At 36.4% G+C, this 16,047-nt stretch overlaps 1 long non-coding RNA gene across 1 annotated transcript; it reads left to right on the top strand.

Annotated features, from left to right (window-relative positions):
- The first annotated feature begins 11,596 nt into the window (after nucleotides 1–11,596).
- On the top strand, nucleotides 11,597–15,208 carry LOC147764900 (uncharacterized). The gene is made up of 3 exons (XR_015335597.1): nucleotides 11,597–11,977; nucleotides 12,712–12,786; nucleotides 13,490–15,208. It is a non-coding gene; the product is annotated as an uncharacterized LOC147764900 (long non-coding RNA).
- The last annotated feature ends 839 nt before the right edge of the window (nucleotides 15,209–16,047 follow it).

Consider the following 16,047-nt stretch of genomic DNA (forward strand, 5'->3'; position numbering starts at 1 on the left):
ATGATCATGACGGGCTGTCATCTCATCCAATTGCAATTTCAAATCCATTTTTTCAATTTCACACTTCTGCAAACTTTCTACACGTTTTCTGAACAATTCATTCTGTGTTTCAACCTGAGCATGTAACATTACTTCTTTTGTGGAATACTCTCGACACTCTTCTTCCATTGCCATTTCTTTTTTCATCAACACTTGTTTAGTTTTTCCCAACTCACTCTGAATTTTCACATTTCTTTCTTTCAACATATCATTTTCATTTTTCAAATCATTACACCCAAAAACACATTACCCTTCTTTTCCCATTTCTGCCAATCTGCCACACTAATACCAGTAATTTCTTCCAAATCACTCAACAGCAATTTTCCTTTTTGATTTCTCAAAGACACCAATCTATGAGGTCACCGGACCAATTCCTTTCAAATTTTTCAATTCTGCTTCAGATGCTGTCTGCACATTCAACACACTACTTTCTGCATTACCCGACGCCATTTTCACTTCCAGTTTCCCACAATCTATTACACTATTTTATTGATAATAGCAATGCAGCTGTGCCACAAAAACTACACAATAAAATACTTTCACCACTACCACACTATTTACTGTTTGAAGAAAGTTTCAGCAAAAAGCCACTACTAAACTTCACAGTAAATACAAATAAATCTCTCACACTATTCAACCTACTCACATGTACACCTATGATGAAACACTTTCAACACAGACGAACAAGGTAGAATAGTACTCTATCAGTATATGCTATTGCAATATTGATAAAAATATACGATAAACAATTCACACTCACTCCCTCATTCAGCAAGTCAGTGAAAAACACAACTTTGAAACCTTTATTTTAAATAAATGCTTTTCTTTGTAAATAAACTCACTAAATTATGTTCTGTATTCTAATTACAACATAAGGCTCTACACGCACGGGCCTGTAATTACACGTGGTCTGTCCGACTACTACTCAGTACACGTGGTCTGTCCGACTACTACTCAGTACACGTGGTCTTTCCGACTACTACTCCCTACACGTGGTTCACAATGTCTCCGCAATTGTAGTATCACAACAGAAAATTAATACAAAATATCTCTTAACTACTAAACTGAATGCTACTTTGACAATATTTACTAAATTGACGCGAAAATGAAATATCACTGCAATATGTTCCGACTAGTTCGCGTCTTGCAACAAGTCCCGTCTAACACGTGTCACTATCTTTCCAACTCTCACTCAGTCATATACAAAGCTTTTCAAAAATTCTAATATCACTAATAACTAACAGTAATATCCTCTTACAACATAAGCTACACAAATTCTATCCTGTAAATTGACAACGTTGATACACAAATTGAATTCTGTCAATTTAACAACATATGCTACACAAATTTTATCTTCTCATTTAACAAGCAACACAAAATCTATCCTGTCGACTGCGCCAATTGTTACGCCTTCGCGGCCGAGTGCCTTATGAAGGTACAAATAACAATGTACTTACTGGTGTCTCAAAACAAAATATCCAAAAAGGAGCCAAAGAGATAGCTTCTATAGCCAAGAGTGAGGACCGCAAAGAGTCAAGAACACAGCTAGATGATCACCAAAGAGCCGTAAAGAGAGGTCGATTTATTTCAAGTCACGCCTTATATACATGTACAAGTTCAGATAGTACACGTTTACCAATCAGAACCAACTATACAGTGAACAGTTTTACCTTTAAGTTACCAATCACGGGAGAGATTCAAACGTGCGCACCGGACTGTACTTTACTTATAGAGACATCTACCGGCAGCAATATAAATAATCTCAACTAACACACCACATCGTCACAAAAGAAAGAACATCAAACATCTACAAGAAGCTCGTATAAGAGAAGCCCCAAAAGAAGAGACCGATTTATTTCAAGTCACACCTTATATACACACTTCAGATAGTACACGTTTACCAATCAGAACCAACTATACAGTGAACAGTTTTGCCTTTAAGTTACCAATCACGGTACGGATTCAAACTTGCTCACCGGACAACACTTTACTTATAGAGACATCTACCGGAAGCAATATAAAGTACTCTCCCCCCTTTTGACGAACAAAACTCCCCTCTATTATTATTATAATATAAGCCATTACTTTAAATTGTTAAACTAACAATTACTACAATTCAACAACTGAAATTGTACTTTACCTTTAAAATAATAAAGCAAGTAAAGCAAATAAGTCATTATTGTTGTGCCAAGATTCAACATTTAACTTTAACACGAGCAAAGTCAATCAAGTCCATCTCTCAGCATAAATGTCCATCCTTAGGAATGCAAAATAATTTTGAATCCATTAGCACTTTAAATCAACTTTAAAGTAAACAAAGTGATTTTAACTCAAAGTTGCTCAAAACAATATTATTAATTATAAATGTCAATATGAAACTTCAAATCATTATATAGTCCATTTTTCATCCACGCAACAATGTAAAATTCATCTGCCGATACCAATGACTACTGAGTTCACGATCGTCTGATGAAAGTTTTTGTAACAGATTATACAAAGTTCTCCAGTGAAACAAAGTCAACAAAGAATTCAGAATCTCAGTCTTAGGCTCCATTCCATTTCCATAAATGTATACTTTCATAAAGTTAATGTCCTCCTTGGAATAGTTCTCTGGCAACATTACTAGTACTTCACTTTGCACATAGTCCATCAGTTCCCATTTATTTCTCATATTTAATGTCAAGATCAGGAAATATAAAAATCCATTCACCAACTGGATCCACAGTTTTTCCTCGAATTCACCAGTTCCACACGAATGAACATCACCTTGACGTTTACGTAAAAATGAATTGTCTTTTTCCATCGTTCTGCAATACCAGCACACCAATCCTGGAGTCATATACCACGGCAAATGAACAGATTTCACATGACGTCCAAGATGTCTACTCAGGTCAGCACTGGACACCAGACACAAACCACACTGGACTTCTTTCCTCTGTTTCTTCTTTCTGCACTTTGAGTGGGTAACTTCCATGGGCGTAACTAGGCATACGCACGGATGCACTGTGCGTACAATTTTTTGGCCAACCATGATATTATTTTATATAAATTAAGTGTATTTTTCACGGAATATAAAAGAAAATCCTCTGCTTATTAAAGTCACCTGTATGCACAAATCCTCTGTATCAATTATATAGGCACAATTGTTCTGACCCCCCCCCCCCCCCGTCTTGCATACTTTTATTGAACTGAGGTAAACAATGCCTGTAACCTTAACAAGTCCTATCTTAATTGTCCATCTAACTGGAACTTCCTTTACCTCTTAATTGGAGGGTTCAGTGGCCCTCAACTCTCCTGTAGCCTCTTTCTTGAGAATATCGAACGCATTCTCGCTGGCGATATTTATCTCAGGTAAAATTCTGCCTGAGTGTTATTTTCAAAGAGCAGCTCCCGCAACCCTGGGGGCACTAGATAAAATCTTGACACCAGGTTTAATAAGGAGCTAGAGAATCAAAGAAAGAATTTTTCCTGCAAAGCTTCAAAGAATTTTGACACGGACTTGACCCAGCTTACCCCTCCAAACTAACAGGGTGACATGGGCAATTTTTACAAACAAATAATTAAACTTAAATGTATCAGAGCTCTGGAGTGTCGTACAATTGGTTGTTTTTGGGAGCCATGCATCCACATGTAAGGTGAATGAAACCGTATGTTAGTTCAACTCAGAGGTGGATCCAGGATTATTCGAAGGGGGGTTCCACATATGCGAAGCTATCCCCATTTTAAATAAATATACCGTTCTGGGTAATAAGAATATTGAAACTTTCTTAATTGCGAGACTATTTCTGACTAAATAATAATAATAATAATTTTATTGAGCATTAAAATGTGTACATTTACATTTTACAAGCTCTCTAAACTACAGTTTTACATAAATTGTAATTGTATACACTGAAATAAGTATAACTTCTTTAGATCATTCCATTGCCAAAATACATGTAAGCTAACTACTTCATTCACAATATAATAATACTGAATATAGTATTTTGTACAATATGCCTTTGCTACTTAGGCATAACTGACTGTATAAACTTGGCCACTGCTGATGCACTTGCACGACACTGTGGATTGAGAATCTGTATTATTTTGCTATCGTCATCAGTGCCTGATAGACCAGAGAATCGTGACAGGGAATCAAACATTCTTTTACGCTCACGTTGATGCTGAGTGCAGATCAGGAGAAAATGCTTTTCGTCTTCGATAACATTTTTGCAGTGTGGACAAAATCTTTCTTCCATTGGTGTTTTAGGATATGTATGTCTCCCTCTTTCAATTTGTAAATTGTGGTCACTAAGCCTGAGTTTTGATGATATTATTATTTATGGAAATTAAGCTGCGATGTGTGGTACATATGCTGTGAATACGCTGTCCTTCATCTGTTGCGTTAGTCTACATTTTGCTGGGAATTTTAAAAATCTGTGCGTACAATTTTTAAAGGTCTGGTTACGCCCCTGACTTCCTCCCCCTCTTCACCAATTAAGACAGTAGGATCTTCCACCAGATCAGTGTCATCATAATCAGGGACAAAACAGGCTTCATCTAGCATGTCTAAATCATCCATATCTGAAATAAACTTATACAAGGTTTTATTTTCTTGAATAAAAATAACATGATAATGATCTTTTCTTTCAAATGAATATTAACATAATTTTACATAGTATTAAGTTACTAACATAGCATTACAGCATTGCCGCATTTACTATGTACACATATTATTCAAATAAGAAGCAAAGCAAATTATTTTTATATTAAATCTCTATGAAATATTCTATCATCAAAATATGTAATAAGAAGAGAATTGTTACCTCAAGAATCTCTAATCCAACTACATGCAAAACACATGCTAAACTGCAAGGTATTAGTTTGAACTGTGTAACAATGTTAATAAATATTCAATGGTTTTTTTTTCAAGCCAAAATAGTAACCATAATTCAAAAAATACAATAATAAAAAAAAAAAATGGATAAACTTATGCAATCTTCAAAGCATCATGCTCAACAATAAAATTCAAACAAATTTTTAGAAAACATATACCAACTTGGACTGTTGTTTTGATCAAATTACCTGAAATATAACAGGAATTACAAACTATAATATACTTTATTAGATATATATATATATTATATTATATATCTGAGCATACATCTACTTCTTAATATCCATATAATTTATATCGGAGGTAATAAATGATATCTATACATTCTTCTTTTGTTATCTTCTCTTGACACAAATCGATATTTTCAATCATCCAATCAATTCCTTTATCTAACAATAGTCCTTCCTTAAGTATAGTTCCCATGTACATTGAAAGTCTGGACTTTGAAAGTTTGTGGTATAAAATTGTTGATAGATATGTTGAGCAGAGTGTTTGGTTGTTCGATCCAATTTTTGCACCAATTATATTCTTTCTCTGCTAGAATACTGTAAATGTTTGATTCATCCATGGTCTAAAATAAAAAATACAAATAAATAAATTAAGTTCCTTTTATTTCAGCACTGCCGAAAATTAAGGAAGTATTTATATACAACTATGCATTAACTAATAAACAAAATATATATCAATATAATCATTCTAATGCAAAATCTCTTAAATGAGATGGCATCTTAATTTGTCTACCAAATCTTGATCTTTTTACAATTGGTTCCACCAATTGTGGTTCATTCAAATGAAAATCACCCTCTCTTTCAACAAATTTTCTTAATCTGTCATGATGTACCACCTGGATTTTTCCTTTTTTATCTTTAATTGTATAGAGAGGTGGGGATGCTTTGATAACATCATATGGTCCTCTATATAAGGGTCTAAGTTTCTTACTTTCTCCCTTTTTATGACTTTCATCCCTCAAATATACATGTTCCTTCTGACCACAAGTATAGTCACTCTCTCTTAACTTTGCATCGTACAATTGTTTTTGACGTTTTTGAACACATTTCAATTTTCTCTAGCCATTTCATGTGACCTATTTAGGCTTTCACTCAAGTTTTTCAACCATTCATGAGTCTCATATGGTATCAAATTTTCATTCACACAACCTGTTAGTAAGTGCAATGGCATAAAAACTTCTCTCCCTAACATCATCATGTTAGGAGTAAACCCTGTTGATGCATTCACAGTTGAAGGTAATGCCATAACTAATTGAGGTAAATCCCTATCCCAATATCTCACATTCCCTTCTACATTACATCTAATCAACTTGTCCATTAGCACTTGCTCTAAAACCAGTTGTTCTAAGTTGTTTGATTTCTAATAATCTACACAAATTTCTAAATAGACTACTTTGAAAATTTGACCCTTAATCTGTATATATCTCGTGGACAACCAAAAGTAACTATGAATTTTTCAAAAAATGCTTTTGCTACTAATTCAGCTGTCTGATTTGGCAATGCCACACACTCTATCCACTTAGTAAACTGATCTATCATAACCAAAATATAAGAATTCCCAAATTCACTTTGGGTAAACGGTCCAAGTATATCTAAATGAACCTTTTCCATAGGAAATCCTGCATGATGTTATTTCATTTTGGCTTTTGGTCGAACAGTACTATGCTTGTTTTTATTGCAAAGTTCACATGAACTTACGTACAATTTACAATCTCTATTCATTCCATGCCACTTGAATGATTGTTTGAGTTTTTGCAAAGTTTTCTCATAAGCAAAATGACCAGCTGTTTTTGAATCATGACAGAAAAATAAAACTTCATTGACCAAATCTTTTCGTACAATTAAACACATATTTTTCTATCCTCTCTCTTTTCCCATTTGTAATATAAGACATCATTCAAAAGAATCAATTGCTCTTTGCAATTCCACAATTCTTTCACTGCCATACTACACAAATACAACTCTGACTCTTTCGGTTCACCATTCTCTAACCAACCTATGATTATTTTCAAATATGCATCTTTTCTCTGCAAGTCTTTTTTTCAAGTCATATCCTTTCAACCAATTGCATAATTCATCTCTTTCATTCTTAACAGTTTTATCATTTGTATCAGCCCTCTGACACATCAAAACTGAACTGAATTTTTCACAATTCGTTTCATTCTTCATATCACCAACTGCATTCGATTCAATTACATTGTCATCTGATTTCTTACTTCCCAGAGGAATTACATCATTCACATCAGTCTCAAACCTTGACCAATTTTTAGTCAATTTTGATTTTTTAAAGAACAGATTGCATGAACTCAAACATTTGCAGCTGCTGGTTTCTCTGCATTTCCATTTGCTGTCTCTGGACTTTAAATTCCTCTTCCTTCAGCTTACTGTCTCGTTCCAACTTTTCCATCAAGAATGTTGCTGTCTACAGGTCAATAACTTGAAGCGCAAACTCGGTCATCTTTAAAGTTAACCTTTATTCATTCACGCACCAAGTAGATGTAATACAGCACATACAAGTAGTTGTTGTGGTAGTGGTAGTGGTGAAACTAAACAAACAGAAAAACTTAATAATAAATACAATACAATAATTAAATAACAAATCACAAAAACTGAAATACAAGAAATGTACATACAAAATGAGAATAAAAGAATGGAGAGAAAGAGAGAGCTACATGTACACTCAAATAGCGACAATGTAAATAAAATTATGAAACTTAAATATCATATAGCTATAGTACCTGTAGCTTATACTCACAATATTCGGCTGTTTTTTAGCATACATGTACAGCAGAATGACGGCCAGGAAAAACAGAATTGTCTAAAAGGATAATATTCATGCCAACTGAATATCAATATAAAAAATTGACTTTAATACAAATACCACCTGACTTAATTAACTACAAATAGGTGATGACGGTTTACCAAATTTTCATATCGAAATAAATGTACTAAATGTACATACCCAAAGCGTATTATATGGCTTAATTACCTTATTACATTCTTAGAGACAACCTGACTTGAGGTTATGATGAGCGTAAAGTGATGACCTAGCGCACATGTTCGTCCTTCGTCTTCATAGTAAATTTAACATTTTACTTTACTTATAGAGACATCTACCGGTAGCAATATAAAACAATCTCAACTAACACACTACATCGTCACACTCTCCCCCCTTTTGACGAACAAAACTCCCCCCTATTATTACAATATAAACCATTTCTTTAAATTGTTTAACTAACAATTATTATAATTCAACAACTGAAATCATCCTTTACATTTAAAATAAGCAAGTAAAGCAAATAAGTTCATTCTTGTTATACCAAGACTCGACATTTAACTTTAACACAAGCAAAGTCAATCAAGTCCACGTCTCAACACAAATGTCCATCTGTTAAGAAAGCAAAATAAAGTTTTTAAATCCATTATCACTTTAAATCAACTTAAAAGTAACAAAGTGATTTTAACTCAAAGTTGCTCCAAACAATATTATTAATGATAACAATGTCAGTGTGAAATGTCAAATCATTATATAGTCCATTTTTCATCCATGCAGTAAAGTAAATTTCATCTGCCAATACTGTAATGTTCTCGTTATTCTGCCACTAGTGTACGGTTCTCTTTATTCTTTTAAAGAATGAACAAAATCGCTGCCACCAACAAAACAGGGTTCTGTTTTGTAATCTTTATTTAGTACCACCAGCGTGTACGCTGGCGGTACTCATGGTTTTAGTCCCGACCCGTCTCGTCCGGCTCCGCCGGCTCCGTTGGCTCCGCCGGCTCCGCCGGCTCCGTAAGCTCCGCCGGCTCCGCGTACTGGCGCCGGATACAAGTCACCGTTACCGCTTCTCCTCCTAGACCGCAAGGACCCCTGTCCCCATCTCTTGGATTTAGGTCACATATAACCTCAACTTGAACCCCCAGGTTTTTTTGTCTCAGTCGCTGCATTGACCTGGGCGTGACGCTCCTTGAAATGCACCCTTGTCAAAATTTTTGAAAATTCAATGCCAATTATCTACCCTACGGAAGGAATTATGGGAAAATTTTCTACAGACAGCTTTCCAAAAGTCATATGTGTAGATTTCAAATATGCCCTTGGATTTGACCTTTGACCTTTATTTCAAGGTCAAACGGGCCAAAATTTAAAAAAAAATGAAATTTTTTAAGAAAAAAAATATTATTTGCCCTGTTATTCAGACACCACACAGACTTAACCAATAATATTATTGGAAAGTGTTACCCTTCAGGTCATCTTTCATCTCCATGAATTTGGGGTCAATCGGTGCATTTTCTTGGGAGAAGCGGCCATAAGATGCCAAAACTGAAAACTGTCTCTAATTCAGGAACCGTTAATGCTAGAGACCCATTCTTTTTTGCATTTTGTAGAGCATGTAAAGCCCAACACTGGAGGTGGTCTCCGTTTTTTTGTATTCCAAACGGTTTTCGTGTTATGCTGTATTAAAAAGTACTTTGTGGTGGCACATTATTGTAACTCAGAATTGTAACATTTAGTCCCTTATATCTCCAAAACTGGCCGAGATAGGTCAATAGTTATTATTTAAGTTGAATAGGAAGTCATTTACTTGCAATCTAGATGTGAGCTTGAAATTGACCTTTGACCTACTTTTCACCATGAACTGAACTTTGCAAATTATTGTTCCCTTTTATCTCCAAAACTGGCAGAGATAGGTCAATAGTTACTATTGAACTTGAATAGGAAGTCACATACTGGCAATTTAACAGTGACCTTAAAATTGACCTTTGACCTACTTTTCACCATGAATTGAACTTTGCCAATTTTCGTTCCCTTTAATCCCCAAAACTGACAGAGATAGGTCCATAGTCACTATTGAACTTGAATAGGAAGTCATATACTGACAATTTACTATGACCTTAAATTTGACCTTTGACCTACTTTTTACCATGAACTGAACTTTGCAAATTTTTGTTCCCTTTTATCTCCAAAACTGGCAAAGATACGCCCATAGTTACTATTGAATTTGAATAGAAAGTCATTAGAGGCAATTTATTAGTACCACCAGCGTATACGCTGGCGGTACTCATGGTTTTAGTCCCGGCCCGTCTCGTACAGCTCCGCCGGCTCCGCCGGCTCCGTTGGCTCCGCCGGCTCCGCAGTCGGGCGCCGGAAACAAGTCACCGTTACCGCTTCTCCTCCTAGACTGCAAGGACCTGTGTCCCCATCTCTTGGATTTAGGTCACATATAATCCCAACTTGAACCCCCTGGTATTTTTGTCTCAGTTGGTGCATTGGTCTGGGTGTGATGTTCACTGAAATGCACCCTTGTCAAAATTTTTGAAAATTTGATGCTAAATATCTCCCAAACTGAAGGAATTATGGAAAAAGTTACTATAGAGGTCTGACCAAAAGTCATATATGGAGTTTCCAAATATGCCCTTGGATTTGACATTTGACCTTTATTTCAAGGTCAAACAGGCCAAAATTTTCTAAAAATGGGAATTTTCTGCAAAAAAAGAATTGTTTGTGCCAATTTTCAGAAACTACACAGACCTAAGCTTTCATATTACAGTTAGGGCTACTATTTAGGGACTCCCTTCATCTTCGTGGGTTTGGGGTCATTTGCAGTCATTTGATGCCGAAACTAAAAACTCTGTAATTGTGGAACTTTTTACACTAGAGACGTCTTGTTTTTTGCATGAAGTACAGCTTGTCAAGCACAATACTGGAGGTGGTGTCCATTTTCTTATTTTCCATACGGTTTAGGAGTTGCACTTTATTAAATAGTACAACAATGCAATATTCAGTAGTTAACATAAAATGAAAAAATACTCCCAAAATTAGCAGAGATACGCCCATAGAATTTGAATAGGAAGTCATTAACTAGCAATCTAACTGTGACCTTGATATTGACCTTTGACCTACTTTTCATGATGAACTTCACTTTGCAAGTTTTCTGGTCCTTATATCATCAAAACTAGCAGAGATACACCCATAGTTACCATTGAACTTGAATAGGAAGTGATATACTGACAATCTTAGAGCGCATTCCCATAGATTAAGATCGATCTTACTTGATCGACCTAACTCCCTGCAGTTAGCCGACCACACACAGAATTTAATTATCCCCTTACAGCTTTTAGTAGGCAGGACAGGCACTTAAGCCAGCTAAGCTGACAGTAATCTAGTGAGACTCCCCATGGGGATAGATCGATCTAAAATCTGTGGAAATGGGGTCTTACTGTAACTTTGAAATTAGCCTTTGACCTTCAAATTGATCTGTGACCTACTTTTCATAATGAACTGCACTAAAAAAAATTCCCTCCCTTATATCTCCAAAACTGGCAATAGTTGCTATTGATCTTGAATAGGAAGTCATATACTGGGAAACTTTTACTTTGAAATTGACCTTTGACCTATTTTTCACCATGAACTGTAGTTTGCAAATTTTCCCACCCTTATAAAATATACTGACAGAGAAATGCCCATAGTTACTATTGAACTTGACTATGAATTTGACCTTTAACCTACCTTTCACCACAAACTGCATATTGCAAATTTTCTGATCCTTATATCTCTAATATACACCTATACTTACTGTTTAATTGAATATGGAGTTGTATATTAACATATTTGTTATTAAATATAAGGCATGTCTGTTATAAAATATTTTATTTCCAATTGGTATACTTTTAAGAACTCCCAGATAGCAATGAGCGGTCGGGCCGACGTCGGCATTGGTCGGCACGGTCGCGGTCGGCAGTCGTTGTCGGGCCGACGTCGGGCCACTACTAGTGACCCGACGTCGGGCCGACGACTGCTTCACGCCGTTGGCCCGACGTCGGTATAACGGTGGCTCATCAGCTGTGCGTCGGGCCACTACTGGTGACCCGACGTCGGGCCGACGACTGCTTCACGCCGTCGGCCCGACGTCGGTATAACGGTGGCTCACCAGCTGTGCTCGATTTGCACTAAGCGGCCAATTTCAAATCGAGGTCACCCACACTAAGCGGCCATAGATCGTTGCAAGTGCACTTGACGGTTATTTCATATTTTCCGTATTTTGCACCAAATTGTTAGGTAAGTATTTGCTTTAAAGTGTTTATGTTTTTCGTACTATAGGTGGAGGTTTATTTGTTGTAGATGAATTAACGAAAACAAGCAAATCTGTCGATAATTTGTTAGTCGTAGCTGCAGGCAGTTGGCGCGCTGCATGCCACCTTTGAACCAACGTCGGGGCGACGTTGGGTTTCCGGCGGCCAAAAAGATTTTCCCGCTCAAATTCTTTTATGCTTTGAAAGACATTTCAATTACCACATTTCATGTATAGACAATTTATAAATGTGAATGAGCAACGTTCTAGTACTTTTTTTTGTACCTAGGAGTATATATTGTTTATATTTTCTCTAGTTGAATTTGAAATGCTTATATAATAGGGGTATATAGCAAGGCTGCATGATACTAACATGTAAACTTATAATGTCAGCATGGGTTTAACACTGGATAAACCTAATGGCATACATTCCAAACTCAGTTTAGCATTAAGGGGTATAATGTCCACTCAGATTTGTACAGGTTTTCTGTTCAAAAATGGACCTCAGTAGGCTAACCTAAAATATCCAGAAGTGGTTCTTTTAGGGAGGGGGGGGGGGGGGGGGCAAGTTTAAATTGAATTTTTTTCTAGATGTTTAGTCAAATACCCACAGGGTATGATATAATAATGTTTCTTTTTTGGTTTAGGCTCATAATTAGACAAGGCATTTTGTGCACATTACAAAGCCACACTTAATATGTATCTCATATTTCTCTTATAGTCTTCCATCATGCATTACTACCTATTTGTCGCCTGTGTTGAGCAGTCAATCCTCACAAGAAAATACACTTGAAAGGTATATGTGTATATAGTTAAAGTGCTTCAGTGTGTCATTGCCATGGTAAGATGCAGTAGTTTAACTTATATCATCCCTATCAATGGATTAAGTAGTAAACAACTAAGAAATTAATTTAGCCTACTTCTTGCCTGCGACTCTCTTCTGGAATTTAGTACATTATTCTTCTTAAAATATATGTAAGTGACAGGGATGGGGGTAGGAGGAGGAGGCTGGAGAAGAAGAAGGGTAATATATTTAGCAGAGTAACCACTTCCCTGGAAAATAATTACATTATTTCGTCTACATTTCAAAGTATACATTAACAACTTCATTTCAATATGCAACATTACGAATAAGCGCGGGTGGATTGGATGCGAACTAAGAAATAAGTCATTAGAAGACAACTGAAACCAACGGTTCAATAATACGATAGAGAAACATGGATTGTTGATTCGTTGCGGCCAAAATCGAGCGTATAAAACTAACCTGTCTGTCCCTGACCTCATAAAGTTTAGAACATTTCACATCGCAAATAGAAAAAATAATAGTTAGAGAAACGTGGATCAGTATCATGCTAGATTCCTTAAGCTTGGTTTCAGTTGTCTTCTTAGCCGTTTTTTATTTTGCATATCAGTGAAATAACATATGATATTAACGGTGAATTTTGTATGTTTTATTAGATTAAGTGTGAGTTTTTATATTTTTTCTATTCTCTTCACAGAGAGAGAAGCAGCCCAGGCGCCGCAGCAGAGTTCCTCAGATGAATCTTAGTCATCATCATCATCCCTCTTCGTCCCGTGTGGGAATTAAGGCCACAGTCACTTCTTTCCAGCGTAGTGTCGTAGTCAAAGATATGCTGCAAATCTTGCGACTCACAGAGCGTCATCTATTTGATATGATGTTAACAATGCCATCAAATGTACGTCGGGGAAACGAGGCAGAAATTAAAAGACAGAATTAGACACCACCGCTGCCCTATAAACAACAAAAACCTCTTCGTGCCTGTGGGACAACACAACACTCAGCTAAAGACATCACCGTCACCGTCTTAAAAGGAAACGACACTAGGCAAAGACGGATCGTCGTACAGAAATGTATTAGAACACTAGACACCTTGAATAATGGACTCAGTAGGGACAATAGTTTCTTAAATGAATATTGATTTTTTATATGTTACGTTTAGCGTTTAGGACGCTTTTGCAGCATCGCGTGCCTTTAACACATCATCGACGCCACATACCCCAGGAGTTTTTCTTCATTTTTTTAATGTCTCTGAAGAAGGCCTAGGGACCGAAAGCTTGGATTATATATGACATCTGTAAAGTAGATCTTTAGAGATGCATCAGTAATAATATTTATTTTCAATAACTAATTGAATTATCGTTATTAACTCACTCAGATTTATAAAGATGTTTCTTCACAAAACATGATTCACGTTGTTATTATTATTATCTTTTAGGCCAACGGGACTTTTTCACTTCAGTGAGAGGGTAATTACGAAGAAACGCCGCTGCTACCCTATTGCCAACGTTCGCCAATTGAGTCATAGCTGGCTGACCATGGAGAGTCCATAATAACATTGGCTAATTAAAGAACGGCATTATTTGCATAACGGTGGTAAAACGATGGTTAACGACGTTGGCGCGAAGTTGGCAAGAAGGTGGCACCGTTGGCATAACAGCGGCTAACCGCCGATAGTAATAGCTCATAACGACATTGGCCCAACGTTGGCGCGACGTCGGCAAAAGGTCGGCATTATAGTGGCTGACCGCCGGTTATCGATAATAACGTTGGCCCGACGTTGGCGCGACGTCGGCAAAAGGTCGGCATAACAGCGGCTAACCGCCGATAGTAATAGCTCATAACGACGTTGGCCCGACGTTGGCGCGAAGTTGGCAAATTGTCGGCATGACAGCGGCTGACCGCCGTTTATCCATAATGACGTCGGCCCAGCGTCGGTGCGACGTTGGCAAAAGGGTGGCAGACCACCGGTGGGCCGACGGCGGGCCGCCGGACACGCCGACTTCGAACCGACGTCGTCTGCCAACGTTGGCCCGACGGAGGCAAAGTCGTCGGGCCGACGTTGGCGCGACCACTCTTTGCTATCTGGGCTATGTTCTAATAGTTTAACAGTAGTTATGAATCAATTAATCGAAGCATCTATTTCAAGTATAATAAACATTAAAAGATATATTAAGTTATGTATCAAAAAATCAAAGTATCTGTTTTAAGTATTATATACATTAAAAGAAATATAATGTAAAACTAATGGGTGATAGAGTTATTAATTCAGTTTATTTCTTGAGGTGATTTGAGGCCTGCAAGAAACTAGTACAATTAATTAATATGTTTCTGGTTATCCAAGCTCCACCTATACTCAATTTGTATGAAGTGTAACAAATTAATTATCACAATAAATAGATATACTTGCTTTAATGCATGATTAGTTTGGCATTAGTACCCATTTGGTCAGCTGTACATGTGAAGTATTTGCTCTCGCATTTCATTAAAGCTCAATGAAGTTTTAGTATCAGTTACCCGTTACATTCAATCCATTAAAAACTGTTTTTCATTTTCAACGTCAATGTGATAATATTTGTATAACTGTCCTTTTCAATATCAAAATCCCCCAAATTTTTAAAAATTTATATGTAGATATTTTTCAATCGCATACAAACTCTTTTTAGTATCTTAAAAATGGCAACTATATTTTGTTGTTTATCTTTTTTTTCAGCACTACCGAAACAAGATTTTCACTTTTTTGGTGGATTTAATTTCCTTAACTATAATTTCTCTCCCAGTTTTGATATTCTAATTATTTTAAATGTCAAACCAGCTGCATCAACCCATTTTTAAATTTTCATTAATATATATGATACAAACAAACACAAAAATAAAGAATATACAATATTGCCCATGTAGGTCAATGTCAACTACAGAATAAAAGGCAGCACGGCTTAACCCAAATATAAACAAACTTTGAAATATTGTTTCCATTACAGTTAGAGAGGAAGTCCTACATTCACAATGATACTACATCCTTGTATTTGACCTTTTACTTTTTCCCACCTGATTTAAAAATATAATAATTATCTATAAAAAATGATAACCCTTGTTTACTGCATTTCATGCAGCTTGTCAACCCCTCCCCCTTCTTTTTCCTTCCCATTCGAATGTGCTTACTCCAGCTGGTGGTACAATACCAGGAGGCGGTATCGCCTCTCTGATCCTCTAGTTTTGACCTTAAAATTGACCTTTAACCTACTTTTCACCATGAAC

Source organism: Lingula anatina, chromosome 1, assembly GCF_051362555.1.
Source record: "Lingula anatina isolate TDL-2025a chromosome 1, LinAna3.0, whole genome shotgun sequence".
In the NCBI taxonomy this organism is placed as follows: domain Eukaryota; kingdom Metazoa; phylum Brachiopoda; class Lingulata; order Lingulida; family Lingulidae; genus Lingula; species Lingula anatina.